Source organism: Helianthus annuus, chromosome 4, assembly GCF_002127325.2.
Source record: "Helianthus annuus cultivar XRQ/B chromosome 4, HanXRQr2.0-SUNRISE, whole genome shotgun sequence".
Classification (NCBI taxonomy): Eukaryota; Viridiplantae; Streptophyta; class Magnoliopsida; order Asterales; family Asteraceae; genus Helianthus; species Helianthus annuus.
The window spans coordinates 168,570,814-168,587,278 of NC_035436.2; the positions used below are offsets into that span (position 1 = coordinate 168,570,814).

General features: G+C 39.3%; 2 long non-coding RNA genes across 2 annotated transcripts; both read left to right on the forward strand.

Moving 5' to 3' along the window:
- Positions 1-2,103: 2,103 nt before the first annotated feature.
- Positions 2,104-3,230, forward strand: LOC110934925. Its single transcript, XR_002588730.2, has 2 exons — positions 2,104-2,472; positions 2,949-3,230. It is a non-coding gene; the product is annotated as an uncharacterized LOC110934925 (long non-coding RNA).
- Positions 3,231-12,859: 9,629 nt separating this feature from the next.
- LOC110934924 lies at positions 12,860-13,726 on the forward strand. The gene is made up of 2 exons (XR_002588729.2): positions 12,860-12,968; positions 13,445-13,726. It is a non-coding gene; the product is annotated as an uncharacterized LOC110934924 (long non-coding RNA).
- Positions 13,727-16,465: the final 2,739 nt, after the last annotated feature.

The following is a 16,465-nucleotide window of genomic DNA, read 5'->3' on the forward strand; positions in this document are numbered from 1 at the left end:
TTTCCTTGCTCTCTCTCTAGTCACGGCTAACATACTCACACACACTACACAAGTTTTCATTTCATAAACACCCATTTTCTAGACTATTTCAAGCCTTTTCTAGATGAATTAAGGAACGACCTAGCATGGAGGTGCATTAGGAATCACTTGGGAGCTCTTATTTTCTTTAATCTTCATCTTAAGCTTGTGCAAAGTTGTAAGACCCTACGCACCCACTTTTTAAGCATGATTTATTATGTAGATTATGTACAAATGTTCATCTTGAACCCTACAACAAAACCAAGCTTAAAAACTCTAATCTCACAATAAAAGTCTAATAAATAAGATGTATATTTTGTTGGTTATGTTAATATGTGTTAGATTATGCTTATGTTAATGTTGGTTATGTTAAAGTAGAGTGTTTACAAAGATGATCTTGTGTAAATTAGACTAACAAGGATGATCTAAACATTTTTATGTTTAGATCTTAACAAGATCATCATCCATATAATACATGAACTTTATATTAAACTTGAAAAAGATTTATGGCCAAAATAACTTTTATAAAAAAAAAACATCATGATGTACACTATAAAAGTGTTAAAAGTATGTTAAATTTATTTTCTAGTAAACCTATTAAAAGATTTAATAAGCGCTATCATTTTCTTATTAAAAATGTGATTAAGAATATATAAAGTTCAAAAGTTATATGGAAAATTATGTGGAACATATTACTTGAAAAAGTAGTGCTTTGGAACTTGATATGAAGTTGATTGTGATTATGGGCTTAAACGTGAAACTAATACGTTTTTAAGACGTGGAAAACGCCATAGTTTAGGGGAAATTATGGCGAAATTTTCTAAAAACCTAATCACCTTTAAAGTATAATTAACGAGGTGATTAACGGGGTTAAACGTGATTAGTGATCTTAATTGTCATTAAGAAAGTTTTAACAAAAAGGTTTAAGTCCTAAACTATGAAGGTTTTTAATAAAACAACTTATATATCTTTATAAGTTAAAAAAAAGAGGTTATTTATTATATCTATATATATTTTTTTAGGGACATAAAAAAAAATATACGTATATGTTTACCAACCATTATATGTGTATGTGTATAAATACATGTGTATTGTGTGTATGTATTAGAGTCAGGATTCTACTAACTAAATACAAAATACACTACACATAACAAACTCCAAAAGCATGGCGACGAAAGAATGTAAAATACATGAGAAAACGAATGCAAGTTATATTACACTTTGACACGAAGCGCGAATAACGGACAATCGAACCGGGCGAACTGTACAAATAATATATATCGACCAAATAATGTATGTAGCCAAACACCGACGCGAAATATCAAATAAGCGTCATAGCGGATAAATGTGTCACCATTGGCAACGGCCGCCATATCGGCATGACACGGGATGGATACCTATCACGGACGACACGCGCGCGTTCCCGACGATCAAATACATCGTAACGCTCCTATGACGAGCTCTAAAAATAATACATTTTTAGACATGGAATATGTATGTTTATTTTGGCGCCAAAAATTTCGGAAAGTGTAAAACGAAAATCACCAAGTGCACACATATACAAGTATATACGTATACGAATACCTATAAAATACACTCTAAATACACTTGTAAAAATACAAAAATACTTGGTGTGATAATGGGCTAGCAAAAGCCTATTTATTTAATAAGTTTAGCTAAGCCCATTAATATGTAAAATGGGTTAGGCCCAAATGCACTAATAATATGGATTAAGCCCAACAACTTAAAAGACATGGGCTAAGGCCCACTGAAAAATACATGTATATTTTTAATAAAATATATTGTAAAAATACATTACAAATACGGTTTACCTACACGTAGAAATACGGTATACCACACGTATAAATACGATATACCTGCACAATGAATATCGTACACGTACATTAACATATATACGATGTTCAAAAATAAATATTTTTAACAACTATATCTTAAAAAGATATACATATACATATATATATTTGTGAAACAAATATATATCTAAAACAAACCGATCATACGTATACATGTGAACGACGTTCACCGAACTTAAAGATATATATTTTTGAGGAATATATATTTCATACAACAAACATGCGTCGTGCACGGCACAAAGACGCTATTGGACCCGGTCCACTTATACTTGTACGACACAAGGACTTATACATGCTATACCCATAAATACTCGTGCGAAGCACGGATACATACAAAGGGCGATGCCTGTTCTAACACATTATGAACTCAAGAAGTGTATATATATATAATAAAACGAACATACGAAACAAATGTCAACATATTTAAAATACACAAGGGTTCCATATACAATAATGTTCAAGATGAGCAACGTGTACATAAATTAACATAAACCCAAGTGTCTAATGAGTTAGAGCACTTGTAGGTTATTACGCGCTAATTGGATACCCGAACTGCTAGCATACATACGGACGCAAACTTGTGAGTTCATGTCCCCCTTTTCTTTTAAACGTTTTTGGTTTTACAACTCTCGGGGGGAAATACATGTTACTATGGTATGGTTAAGCAACAAAATGAATTAGTAGATCACGTGCGAATAGGCTGATACTTAAAGCACCATTAATCTTGTTTAAGACCACGGAACAAAGGGGGTAGATCTATCGGGTACAGGGCGAGCCCCACTCATGGGTCCTTGTGTGGCCACATGGAGTTTCCTTTGTTACCCTCGCCGGGTGGACCGGTACTAAATCGCTTACGGGTTGGTGGCTTCCTATGTCGGCACACATATTAATGTCCTAGCTACACATTAATGATCAACATGTTCATTTACGCTTTACATACCAGATTTCGATACTTGAACTTTCAAATGTTTTACAGATTCATTTGATGATTACGAACTTAAAACACATGAACTCGCTCAACTTTTGTTGATGTTTTCAAACTTACATGTATTTCAGGTAACTAAGTGGATCTTGGTGCAACAAATTATGAAGTTTCAAGTTTACTATGAAGACGATGTCATCCGTATTTTGGAGGGTTTGATCCATATATCCCGTCTTCGAACGGGACATAGGATGCAAAACCTCGTTATTTCAAAAACTTTATTTTGAACAAGTCTTGTTTGTAGAACTTATAAACTTATGTTGTCTTTTGCTACAAAACAACTTTTGACTTGTATCTTTACATTATGGAATGGATGAACATCGTGTATGTTTTATATCATATAGTTTGTTTACTTACATCGTATGCTGTGGAAACCGATCAAGTCACACTACGCGCTTCCGCCTTTGACACGGGTGTGACAGGTTGGTATCAGAGCTTCGATTGTAGTGAACCAGGATTCCTTCTCGAGTCTAGTCTACAATCACTAGGATCCTCTCATGAAAACGGATTTACAAAATGCATGGTTTTCATTGCATACACAAAGCACAAGATCCACTACCCAAAACGTATTTCAAAAATAAATAAATAGATAATGTCCTCGCATTGTCTAGGCGACATTAATTGGGGCTTAGTCTATGTGGGTTAGACTTGATAAACTAGATCGACTCGCACAACTTACGTGGTTATATTTGACAATCATATAATTGTACATACATACATATATATATATATATATATATATATATAATAATGAGATTATTTATTGGTATATACATACATGTTGTACGGATTATTTTTGCCTGGGTACTATAGCTTCATCTGCTAGTATTGGTGGTTACGACGACCCTGACTTTATGGATACCTCTTTGGACTAGTTCATGCACTTTGCGGAAGACGTCCCTGTGGAGGACGATGTTTTAGCCGCACCACTCCTGTTCCACGAAAGCATCATTATTGGCCATTCCGATGGCGATCATCGCGTAGCGATATTGCCAAATGTTGCGATCCACTTAACTGTTGCTCCCTTTATTATGGAGTTATTTAATGACGAGGATGAGATCCCCACCTTGCAGCTATAGGTTGAGACTCTCTGTAGGGGAATCTGGAGATGGAGCGTCATGATGACGCAATGCCATCATCACCCCTAGCCTAACATCCGCCATCTATTCCACTACCACCATCATCACCACCACACCATACCTCACCTGTTGACCTTGACATCTTCATTAGAGCACACGTCTTAGCGCTCTAACAGCAGACGAGTGCCCTTTCTGGCAGTATTTGTTTTTAAGCTTGGGGAGGAGCGTACCTATCTTCGTAGTCTAATCTTCCCTACCCCTCTCCCATCCCCCTACCCTTAAGGTATTTATTTGCAAGCACTTATGCTTAGGACTAGAAGACCCACTCTTGAGGGATATATGAAGACTATGTACTAGCTACGACACTTGAAGACCTTGAAGAACAATGTGGAGAAAAATATTTTGCCACTTTTATATATATATAAACTTGCACGACCGGGGTAACGTAGCCTCGTGCTCTTTTGTTTTCTTCACAAAACAATGTATCAAGTTGTCGATGTATATATATAAAAGTTCAGTATTATATTTTCTTTATTTGCACATTGTGCTTTATTCTATGCGTGATTGATTAGTTGTGGATTATTGTTGGGTTGGATGGTGTGATGATTAGTATTTATTTTTTTTAGCCGACAAAATTTATCATTATTAAATATTTGTCTAACCCGTTCGTTACTTGTGTGTGGAAGACTATGGCACCGAAACGGAGGAACCTTAGGCGCGACACCTCAGACCCTATGCCTACTACACAGGCAGAACTGAATCAGCTCCTTGAAGAGCGAATCTCGCAAGCAATCGCCCAATATGAGGCAAACCGCAATGAAACAGTGGCGGATCTGGCGGCCAAGGTCAGGGAGGCACATCTGGTGGCAACACCACAAATGGTAATAGAAAGTGTTTTTATAACAACTTAAATGTTACATCTCCTATTCTAATCGTGCGTTCTCATGTTTGTCGTTTATATAATATGTCTGTTCAACGTTTCATGGTGCACGTACAAACAATTTCTCGACTGCAAGCCTCTCAATTATGATGATACTGGAGGTGCAGTGGCATTTGTACGATGGACAGAGAAAACTGAGTCCACTATTCGGATGAGCCGATGCACTCCTGAACAGACAGTGGTTTACGCTACAGGGCTATTTGTGGACGAAGCTCTAACTTGGTGGAACCTTCAGGTTCAAACTCTAGGAGACGTTGCAGCCTACGGGCTAACTTGGGAAGAATTAAAGGAACGCATGAGAGAAAAATATTGTTCTAGAGCTGAGCTGCAAAAGCTGGAGACAGAATTTTGGCACCTTGAAATGGTAGGTGCCGACGTTTCAGGATACACCCAGAGATTTCATGACTTATCACGAGTGATTCCGTATATGGTCACTCCGGAATTCAAAAGAGTCGAACGATACATATGGGGTCTTCACCCCGAGATCAAGAGTCTAGTTAGCTCGGCACAACCTACCACCATAACTCAAGCTGTTACCTTAGCAGTGAGCCTCACTGAGGAGGCAGTGAGAATGGAGAAGATTCCTGCGAAGGGTTCGGAAAAGAAAGAGACTCACGTAGAGTCTACTAGTGGTGGAAAGCGAAAATTTTCACACTCTAACAAGGGTATGCGTGTGAACAACAACGACGGCACCAATGCTAACAAACGAAGGGAAGTAAACCCACCAAGAGGTGGCAAGGCTTTCACAGCAACCAACGACACTAGGGGTAAAGGCTATTTAGGCACCCTGCCTAAATGCGACAAGTGTAAGTATCATCATGAGGGCTGTTGTGCAAAGTGTGATAAATGCGGTAGGATAGGCCACTATAAGGAAACATGCTGGGTAGGAAGGGGAAAAGGAAACACAAACCGTGGAGGAAATGGTAACAACAATCAAGGTAGAAATGACAACGGGAATGGAACTGGAAACAGAAATGGAAACAACAATGGCAACGGAAATGGAGCTGGAAAGGGGCAAGGATGTTACAAGTGTGGTGACAACGGGCATTATAGGAAGGATTGCCCTAAGGAAAACCAGGCTCGTGGGAGAGCTTTTGTGATCGGAGCCCGAGATGCGCGACAGGACCCGAACGTTGTTACGGGTACGTTCCCTATAAACCAACACTTTGCATCTGTTCTATTTGATACTGGCGCAGATTTTAGTTTCATATCTATAGAATTTAAGAATATACTTGGCCTAAATTCAAGTAAACTAGATGTCCCGTATTCTATAGAATTGGCGAATGGAAAATTAGTCGAAGCGGATGAGGTTATTAAGGGTTGTACACTCGATCTTGGGGAGCGAAAATTTTCTATCGACCTTTTACCCGTTGGGTTGGGTAGTTTTGACGTAGTTGTCGGAATGGATTGGTTGTCCGACAACCGGGCGGAAGTAATTTGTCATGAGAAAACTATCCGCATCCCACTCCCAAATGAAGAAACGCTTGTAATTCATGGGGAGAAGCTTGAGACACCCCTACGAATCATTACATGTATGAAGGCGCAAAAGTGTCTCCGAAAAGGCTGTATAGCTTTCCTCGCCCACGTAGTCGACAAGGAAACCAAAGAGCCGAAGCTAGAAGACATCCCTGTCGTGAAAGAATTTCCAGAAGTCTTTCCAGAAGACTTACCTGGACTGCCTCCACAACGCCAAGTGGAGTTTCGAATTGATTTGGTGCCAGGAGCGGCACCAGTGGCGAAATCACCATATCGGTTAGCTCCGTCAGAAATGCAGGAGTTATCTACTCAACTGCAAGAGTTACTAGATAAAGGATTCATTAGACCGAGTTTCTCACCTTGGGGAGCTCGGTACTATTTGTTAAAAAGAAAGATGGTAGCTTTCGCATGTGTATAGATTATCGGGAATTGAACAAACTTACTATTAAAAACCGTTACCCGCTACCGAGAATCGACGACTTGTTCGATCAACTACAAGGCTCAAGTTATTACTCCAAGATCGACTTGAGATCGGGATACCATCAGTTGAGAATACAAGAAGAAAGCATCCCTAAGACGGCTTTTAGAACTCGTTACGGACATTACGAGTTTCTCGTTATGCCATTCGGCTTAACAAATGCGCCAGCGGTGTTCATGGACCTCATGAACCGCGTGTGTAAGCCGTATTTGGACAAGTTTGTGATCGTGTTTATTGACGACATCCTAATATATTCACGGTCAAAGGAGGAACACGAACAACATCTAAGAGCTATATTGGAGCTTTTAAAGAAGGAACAATTGTACGCGAAGTTTTCTAAATGCGAATTTTGGATTCGCGAGTTGCAATTTCTCGGACACGTGGTGAACGAGAAAGGAATTCATGTCGATCCGGCTAAGATCGAGGCGATAAAGAACTGGGAAGCGCCTAAGACCCCCACCGAAGTACGACAATTCTTGGGATTAGCAGGCTACTACCGAAGATTTATAGAAAATTTCTCAAAAATTGCTCAACCGCTAACGTCCCTAACGCAAAAGGATAAGAAATTTGACTGGGGAGAGAAACAAGAGGCGGCTTTTCAGCTACTGAAAGATAAACTTTGTGACGCACCTATTTTATCCTTACCTGACGGTACCGATGACTTCATGGTCTATTGTGATGCATCGCATCAAGGTCTCGGTTGTGTGTTGATGCAACGGGACAAAGTCATCGCGTACGCGTCTCGCCAATTGAAGGTGCATGAGAAAAATTATACCACGCATGATCTTGAGTTAGGTGCGGTGGTATTCGCGTTAAAGATCTGGCGTCACTACTTATATGGTACTCATTGTACAATCTTTACAGATCACAAGAGCTTACAACATATATTTGATCAGAAGGACTTGAATATGCGGCAACGACGATGGGTCGAATTATTGAACGATTATGACTGTGAGATAAAGTATCACCCGGGCAAGGCGAACGTCGTGGCGGACGCCTTGAGCCGCAAGGAACGTGCAAAACCTCTGAGGGTGCGGGCTTTAGAGATGACCATACAAACAGATCTCACCTCTCGGATTCACGATGCACAACAAGAAGCGCTTAAACCAGAAAATATACGAGCCGAATTTTTACGAGGAATGGAGGCACAATTGGTGCCAAAGGAGGATGGAACACTGTACTTTATGGGACGAATTTGGGTTCCATTATTCGGCGACCTACGGGCGATTATTTTGGATGAGGCTCATAAGTCAAGGTACTCTATACATCCGGGATCGGATAAAATGTACCAAGACTTAAAAGGATTTTATTGGTGGCCTAAGCTTAAAAGTGACATTGCTACCTATGTCGGAAAATGCCTTACATGCGCCAAGGTTAAGGCGGAATATCAAAAGCCTTCAGGATTACTGCAACAACCTGAAATTCCCGAATGGAAATGGGAACAAATCTCGATGGACTTCATTACTAAGTTACCCCGAACCTCAAGAGGTCACGACATGATTTGGGTAATTGTTGATCGACTTACAAAGTCCGCACATTTTCTCCCGATCAGTGAGAAGGATAGCACAAAGAAACTGGCTGAAATATACCTCAAAGAGAACGTGGCACGACATGGAGTGCCTGTTTCTATTATATCGGACCGAGATGGTCGGTTCGTGTCAAGGATATGGCAATCATTTCAAAAGGCCTTTGGATCACGACTGAATCTTAGTACGGCCTTTCATCCTCAAACGGACGGCCAAAGTGAACGAACGATACAGACTTTGGAGGACATGTTACGCGCTTGTGTGATGGATTTGGGTGGAAATTGGGATACCCACTTGCCCTTAGTGGAGTTCTCATACAATAATAGTTATCACACTAGCATTCAGGCCGCCCCGTTTGAAGCTTTGTATGGACGAAAGTGTCGATCCCCGCTATGTTGGGCGGAGACCGGGGATAAACAACTCATTGGTCCGGACTTAGTTCAGGAGACCACAGACAAGATCATTCAAATACGAGACCGTATCAAGGCGGCTCGCGATAGACAAAAGAGCTACGCAGAGAAGGGGCGCAAACCATTAGCTTTCGAGGTCGGAGACATGGTATTGTTGAAAGTCTCGCCTTGGAAGGGCGTAGTAAGGTTTGGTAAACGTGGAAAGCTGAACCCACGCTACATTGGACCTTTCGAAATACTGGAAAAGATCGGAACAGTTGCTTACAAATTGAAACTACCAGAAGGGCTTAGTAGTGTACACGACACGTTTCACGTGTCTAATCTCAAGAAAAGTCCTACTCAAGAAACGGTCGTCATCCCAGCGGACGAGATACACGTTAACGACAAACTCCAATTTACAGAGGAACCTGTTGAGGTTACAGACTGGAAAGTGCACAAGACACGGAGGAGTCGTAGGAAGTTGGTTAAAGTTCGCTGGAACTCGCGTCACGGACCCGAGTATACGTGGGAACGTGAGGATCAAATAAAATCCAAGTACCCTCACCTGTTTCAAGACTCCCCTGCAACTAGTAACACGACTTGAATTTCGGGACGAAATTCTTCTAACGGGGGGAGAATGTGACAACTGGCAAAAATAATGGTAATTCCGTACAACTTAAGCACTTGATTTAACGTTTAATTACGTTCATTACGATTTAATTATTGCATGATTAGGTCGTACAAAGTCTAAAAATCATACAACATGGTTAAATATGCTAAACCATATTGAAACATTCACTGCGTCGCGAGAAAACTGCAAACTATGTCCTAATATGTTGGCAAAATGCTGAAAACACTATTCACCTGAACACATTATTCATGCCAGCAAGTTCCAAAAACTGTCTGAACGAGCGACGAAGGGCATGAACGCACTTTATAGACGAAATACAAATAAAAATCCCTAATTAGGGACACTAAATACCAAAACATATTAAACTTTCCGAAAAAAAAACACCTAAACATAAAGTGTCTGATCCGCGCCTAACTATAACAAAAAAAATAAATAAATAAATTGTCCGCAACACTAAAATACATCATTTTAGTGTCCGTAGAACTTGGAAATAATATTTTACACCTTAAATAGGCTTGGAGATATCTGAAACACAAGCTACTGGCACCACGTCGCTATTTGCACAACTTGTCCGCTTTTGATTCAACGGACTAGTAAACGATATTTTTATCACCCTAACACCTAAACGAAGCATCTAGCGAACTAGTTAACAACATTTTGGCATCGTAAACGCGTTGAATAAACACCCTAGCATCAATGGTAAATTAAAACCATAGCTCCCGGTATTATACTACAACTTTCGTATATCACCCGATATTGAACCGGGGAGCGAGGTAGTGGCATTTTTACAATCCAAAATTTATACCCAATAAACTAGTGAACTAGTTATGACTAGTTAACATCCTAAATCATGTTTAACAACCTAATTAATCTAATTAACCTAATGACTAAAATATCTACTCAATTAACATTATATGTGCACATGTTTAAATAAAAAAAATAATAAAATAATAATGGCCATATCTTAAGACCATACATCACGACCATACTCCTCAAATCATGCTAGATTTTGATGATGCATGAGTATGGTAAGGAAGATTATTTGTTGACCACAAATTTCAAGAGTTTTGGAAGTTATAACACACTATCACTTCATCTCTCCTTACCTACACATCAAAAAAAAAAAAAAAAAACAATTACAAACACTTTCCTTGCTCTCTCTCTAGTCACGGCTAACATACTCACACACACTACACAAGTTTTCATTTCATAAACACCCATTTTCTAGACTATTTCAAGCCTTTTCTAGATGAATTAAGGAACGACCTAGCATGGAGGTGCATTAGGAATCACTTGGGAGCTCTTATTTTCTTTAATCTTCATCTTAAGCTTGTGCAAAGTTGTAAGACCCTACGCACCCACTTTTTAAGCATGATTTATTATGTAGATTATGTACAAATGTTCATCTTGAACCCTACAACAAAACCAAGCTTAAAAACTCTAATCTCACAATAAAAGTCTAATAAATAAGATGTATATTTTGTTGGTTATGTTAATATGTGTTAGATTATGCTTATGTTAATGTTGGTTATGTTAAAGTAGAGTGTTTACAAAGATGATCTTGTGTAAATTAGACTAACAAGGATGATCTAAACATTTTTATGTTTAGATCTTAACAAGATCATCATCCATATAATACATGAACTTTATATTAAACATCATGATGTACACTATAAAAGTGTTAAAAGTATGTTAAATTTATTTTCTAGTAAACCTATTAAAAGATTTAATAAGCGCTATCATTTTCTTATTAAAAATGTGATTAAGAATATATAAAGTTCAAAAGTTATATGGAAAATTATGTGGAACATATTACTTGAAAAAGTAGTGCTTTGGAACTTGATATGAAGTTGATTGTGATTATGGGCTTAAACGTGAAACTAATACGTTTTTAAGACGTGGAAAACGCCATAGTTTAGGGGAAATTATGGCGAAATTTTCTAAAAATCTAATCACCTTTAAAGTATAATTAACGAGGTGATTAACGGGGTTAAACGTGATTAGTGATCTTAATTGTCATTAAGAAAGTTTTAACAAAAAGGTTTAAGTCCTAAACTATGAAGGTTTTTAATAAAACAACTTATATATCTTTATAAGTTAAAAAAAAGAGGTTATTTATTATATCTATATATATTTTTTTAGGGACATAAAAAAAATATACGTATATGTTTTCCAACCATTATATGTGTATGTGTATAAATACATGTGTATTGTGTGTATGTATTAGAGTCAGGATTCTACTAACTAAATACAAAATACACTACACATAACAAACTCCAAAAGCATGGCGACGAAAGAATGTAAAATACATGAGAAAACGAATGCAAGTTATATTACACTTTGACACGAAGCGCGAATAACGGACAATCGAACCGGGCGAACTGTACAAATAATATATATCGACCAAATAATGTATGTAGCCAAACACCGACGCGAAATATCAAATAAGCGTCATAGCGGATAAATGTGTCACCATTGGCAACGGCCGCCATATCGGCATGACACGGGATGGATACCTATCACGGACGACACGCGCGCGTTCCCGACGATCAAATACATCGTAACGCTCCTACGACGAGCTCTAAAAATAATACATTTTTAGACATGGAATATGTATGTTTATTTTGGCGCCAAAAATTTCGGAAAGTGTAAAACGAAAATCACCAAGTGCACACATATACAAGTATATACGTATACGAATACCTATAAAATACACTCTAAATACACTTGTAAAAATACAAAAATACTTGGTGTGATAATGGGCTAGCAAAAGCCTATTTATTTAATAAGTTTAGCTAAGCCCATTAATATGTAAAATGGGTTAGGCCCAAATGCACTAATAATATGGATTAAGCCCAACAACTTAAAAGACATGGGCTAAGGCCTACTGAAAAATACATGTATATTTTTAATAAAATATATTGTAAAAATACATTACAAATACGGTTTACCTACACGTAGAAATACGGTATACCACACGTATAAATACGATATACCTGCACAATGAATATCGTACACGTACATTAACATATATACGATGTTCAAAAATAAATATTTTTAACAACTATATCTTAAAAAGATATACATATACATATATATATTTGTGAAACAAATATATATCTAAAACAAACCGATCATACGTATACATGTGAACGACGTTCACCGAACTTAAAGATATATATTTTTGAGGAATATATATTTCATACAACAAACATGCGTCGTGCACGGCACAAAGACGCTATTGGACCCGGTCCACTTATACTTGTACGACACAAGGACTTATACATGCTATACCCATAAATACTCGTGCGAAGCACGGATACATACAAAGGGCGATGCCTGTTCTAACACATTATGAACTCAAGAAGTGTATATATATATATAATAAAACGAACATACGAAACAAATGTCAACATATTTAAAATACACAAGGGTTCCATATACAATAATGTTCAAGATGAGCAACGTGTACATAAATTAACATAAACCCAAGTGTCTAATGAGTTAGAGCACTTGTAGGTTATTACGCGCTAATTGGATACCCGAACTGCTAGCATACATACGGACGCAAACTTGTGAGTTCATGTCCCCCTTTTCTTTTAAACGTTTTTGGTTTTACAACTCTCGGGGGGAAATACATGTTACTATGGTATGGTTAAGCAACAAAATGAATTAGTAGATCACGTGCGAATAGGCTGATACTTAAAGCACCATTAATCTTGTTTAAGACCACGGAACAAAGGGGGTAGATCTATCGGGTACAGGGCGAGCCCCACTCATGGGTCCTTGTGTGGCCACATGGAGTTTCCTTTGTTACCCTCGCCGGGTGGACCGGTACTAAATCGCTTACGGGTTGGTGGCTTCCTATGTCGGCACACATATTAATGTCCTAGCTACACATTAATGATCAACATGTTCATTTACGCTTTACATACCAGATTTCGATACTTGAACTTTCAAATGTTTTACAGATTCATTTGATGATTACGAACTTAAAACACATGAACTCGCTCAACTTTTGTTGATGTTTTCAAACTTACATGTATTTCAGGTAACTAAGTGGATCTTGGTGCAACAAATTATGAAGTTTCAAGTTTACTATGAAGACGATGTCATCCGTATTTTGGAGGGTTTGATCCATATATCCCGTCTTCGAACGGGACATAGGATGCAAAACCTCGTTATTTCAAAAACTTTATTTTGAACAAGTCTTGTTTGTAGAACTTATAAACTTATGTTGTCTTTTGCTACAAAACAACTTTTGACTTGTATCTTTACATTATGGAATGGATGAACATCGTGTATGTTTTATATCATATAGTTTGTTTACTTACATCGTATGCTGTGGAAACCGATCAAGTCACACTACGCGCTTCCGCCTTTGACACGGGTGTGACATATGATGCGGTAGGGTTTGTTTTGATTTCGTGTTTATAATAAATACGTATAATAGGCATGCATTAATATATAATCCTTGGGGGAAAAGTCGGTTCTCTTATATTCCGAAGTGGGCTTAAGCCCACACATTTGGGCTGCCACGATAGTTGGGCACTAGCAAGGTTTGGCTAAGAAAAATCCATATATAGTAATAGTCAAAGTGGCTGGCTATTCATGCCTTGAGTAAATTGAATAACCATCTAATGGGTTTTATCAACTTGTATTTGACATAAGGATTGGGCACTACAAACAACCGGGTTAGCCTGATGAGCTCATTTGACTAATTAGCTTTATTAGGTTACCCGAGTTTAGGGTGCGGCCCGCTTGAACAAGTAACGCTAAGAAGTGGCCCAATACAATTGCGGCCCAAAAGCACTAACGTGTTTGTTTAATGAAGTTATCCTACTTAATTAACAGAATCGCACGAGTTCGGACATATAACATTAAGAAACAACGAGGAGTTGAGATCACAAGATTTAAATGTTACTAACCTCAAATGTTCGGGTTGTCACATCATCCCCAACTTGAAAGAAATTTCGTCCGGAAATTTAAGCACGAAAGAGTGAAATGAGAATTCAAGATCGCTGCGAATTTTCCTCAGGTGCCACATCATCCCCAACTTGAAGAGGAATCTCGCCCCGAGATTCACCAGTTTTGCTCGACTCGGCTTTGTCTTTGGGAAAGAGGTGAGGATACTTGAGCTTCATCTGATCCTCGCGCTCCCACGTGAACTCTGGTCCACGTCTTGAGTTCCAACGAACCCTAACGATGGGAATACGACTGTGTTTACGCACTTTGACTTCACGGTCCATGATCTCGATGGGTTCTTCAACAAATTGCAACTTGTCGTCGACTTTTAACTCTTGAAGAGGTACCGCTAATGGGTCATCAGCATAACACTTCTTTAACTGCGATACATGAAATACGTCTTGAACATTACCCAGCTCAGTAGGTAACTCCAACCTGTAAGCCACCTTACCGATACGCTCAAGTACTTTAAACGGCCCAACATAACGTGGGTTCAGCTTGCCGCGCTTCCCAAAGCGTACAACCCCTTTCCACGGCGAGACTTTCAGCATGACGCGGTCATTTACTTCGAACACTACCTCTTTGGCACGCTTATCCGCATAGGCCTTCTGGCGGTCACAAGCAGCTGCCATACGTTCTCTGATTTTTACGATCATATCTGAAGTTTCGAGTACCATCTCAGGACCTGTGATCTGGCTATCACCTACCTCAGCCCAGCAAAGAGGTGAACGACACTTCCTCCCATACAATGCCTCAAATGGTGCCGCTTTGATACTGGTGTGGTAGCTGTTATTGTAGGAGAATTCTACCAACGGCAAGTGCTTCTCCCATCCTTTCCCAAAATCAATAACACATGCCCGAAGCATATCCTCTAGCGTCTGAATAGTGCGCTCACTCTGACCATCCGTCTGTGGATGATAAGCCGTGCTCATATCGAGACGTGAGCCGAATGACTTATGCATAGCCTGCCATAACTCCGAAGTAAAACGAGGATCTCGATCAGAAATAATAGAAGTCGGCACCCCGTGCCTAGAAACCACCTCTTTAAGGTACACTGCTGCGAGCTGCGAATACTTATCTGTCTCCTTGATTGCTAGGAAATGTGCTGACTTTGTGAGACGGTCGACAATCACCCATATAGTATCGTTCCCAGCCTGTGTTCTAGGTAACCCCGTAACAAAATCCATAGCGATCTGTTCCCATTTCCACATAGGTATCTCCGGCTGCTGAAGTGGACCCGAAGGCTTCTGGTACTCTGCCTTGACCCTAGCACAGGTCAAACACTTACTCACGTAGGTGGCAATAATAGCTTTCATGTTCGGCCACCAATACAAAACCTTGAGGTCCTGGTACATCTTATCAGACCCTGGATGAATAGAATATCGTGACTTGTGTGCTTCGTCCATCACAAGTTCCCGAAGATCACCAAATGAAGGAACCCATATCCGTTCCATGAAGTAGTAGATATTGTCAGACCGTTGCTCGAACCTCTTCTTGTGTAGCCCTCGTAATCCTTCGGCTTCGATATTTTCTTCCTTTAACGCTTCAATCTGAGCTGAACGAATCCGGGCAGGTAAATCAGAGTGAATAGTAAGCTGTAGGGCACGAACACGCTTCTGCTTCGGTTCCTTGCGACTAAGGGCATCAGCTACAACATTAGCTTTACCCGGATGATACTTGATAGCACACTCATAATCATTAAAAAGCTCGACCCAACGACGTTGCCGCATATTCAATTCCTTCTGGTCGAAGATATGTTGAAGACTCCTGTGATCGGTATAGATGGTACACTTGGTACCGTACAGGTAATGCCTCCAAATCTTCAACGCAAAGACTACAGCTCCTAACTCCAGGTCGTGTGTAGTATAGTTCTTCTCGTGTACCTTCAACTGTCGAGAAGCATAAGCTATCACCTTGTCTCGCTGCATCAACACACAGCCGAGACCCTGAATAGACGCATCGCAATAAACCACAAAATCTTCAGTACCCTCTGGTAGCGATAAAATCGGCGCGCTGCACAACTTCTGCTTTAAGAGCTGAAAAGCTTCTTCCTGGTTCGATCCCCAAGAATAAACAACTTTCTTTTGAGTCAGGGCGGTGAGGGGTT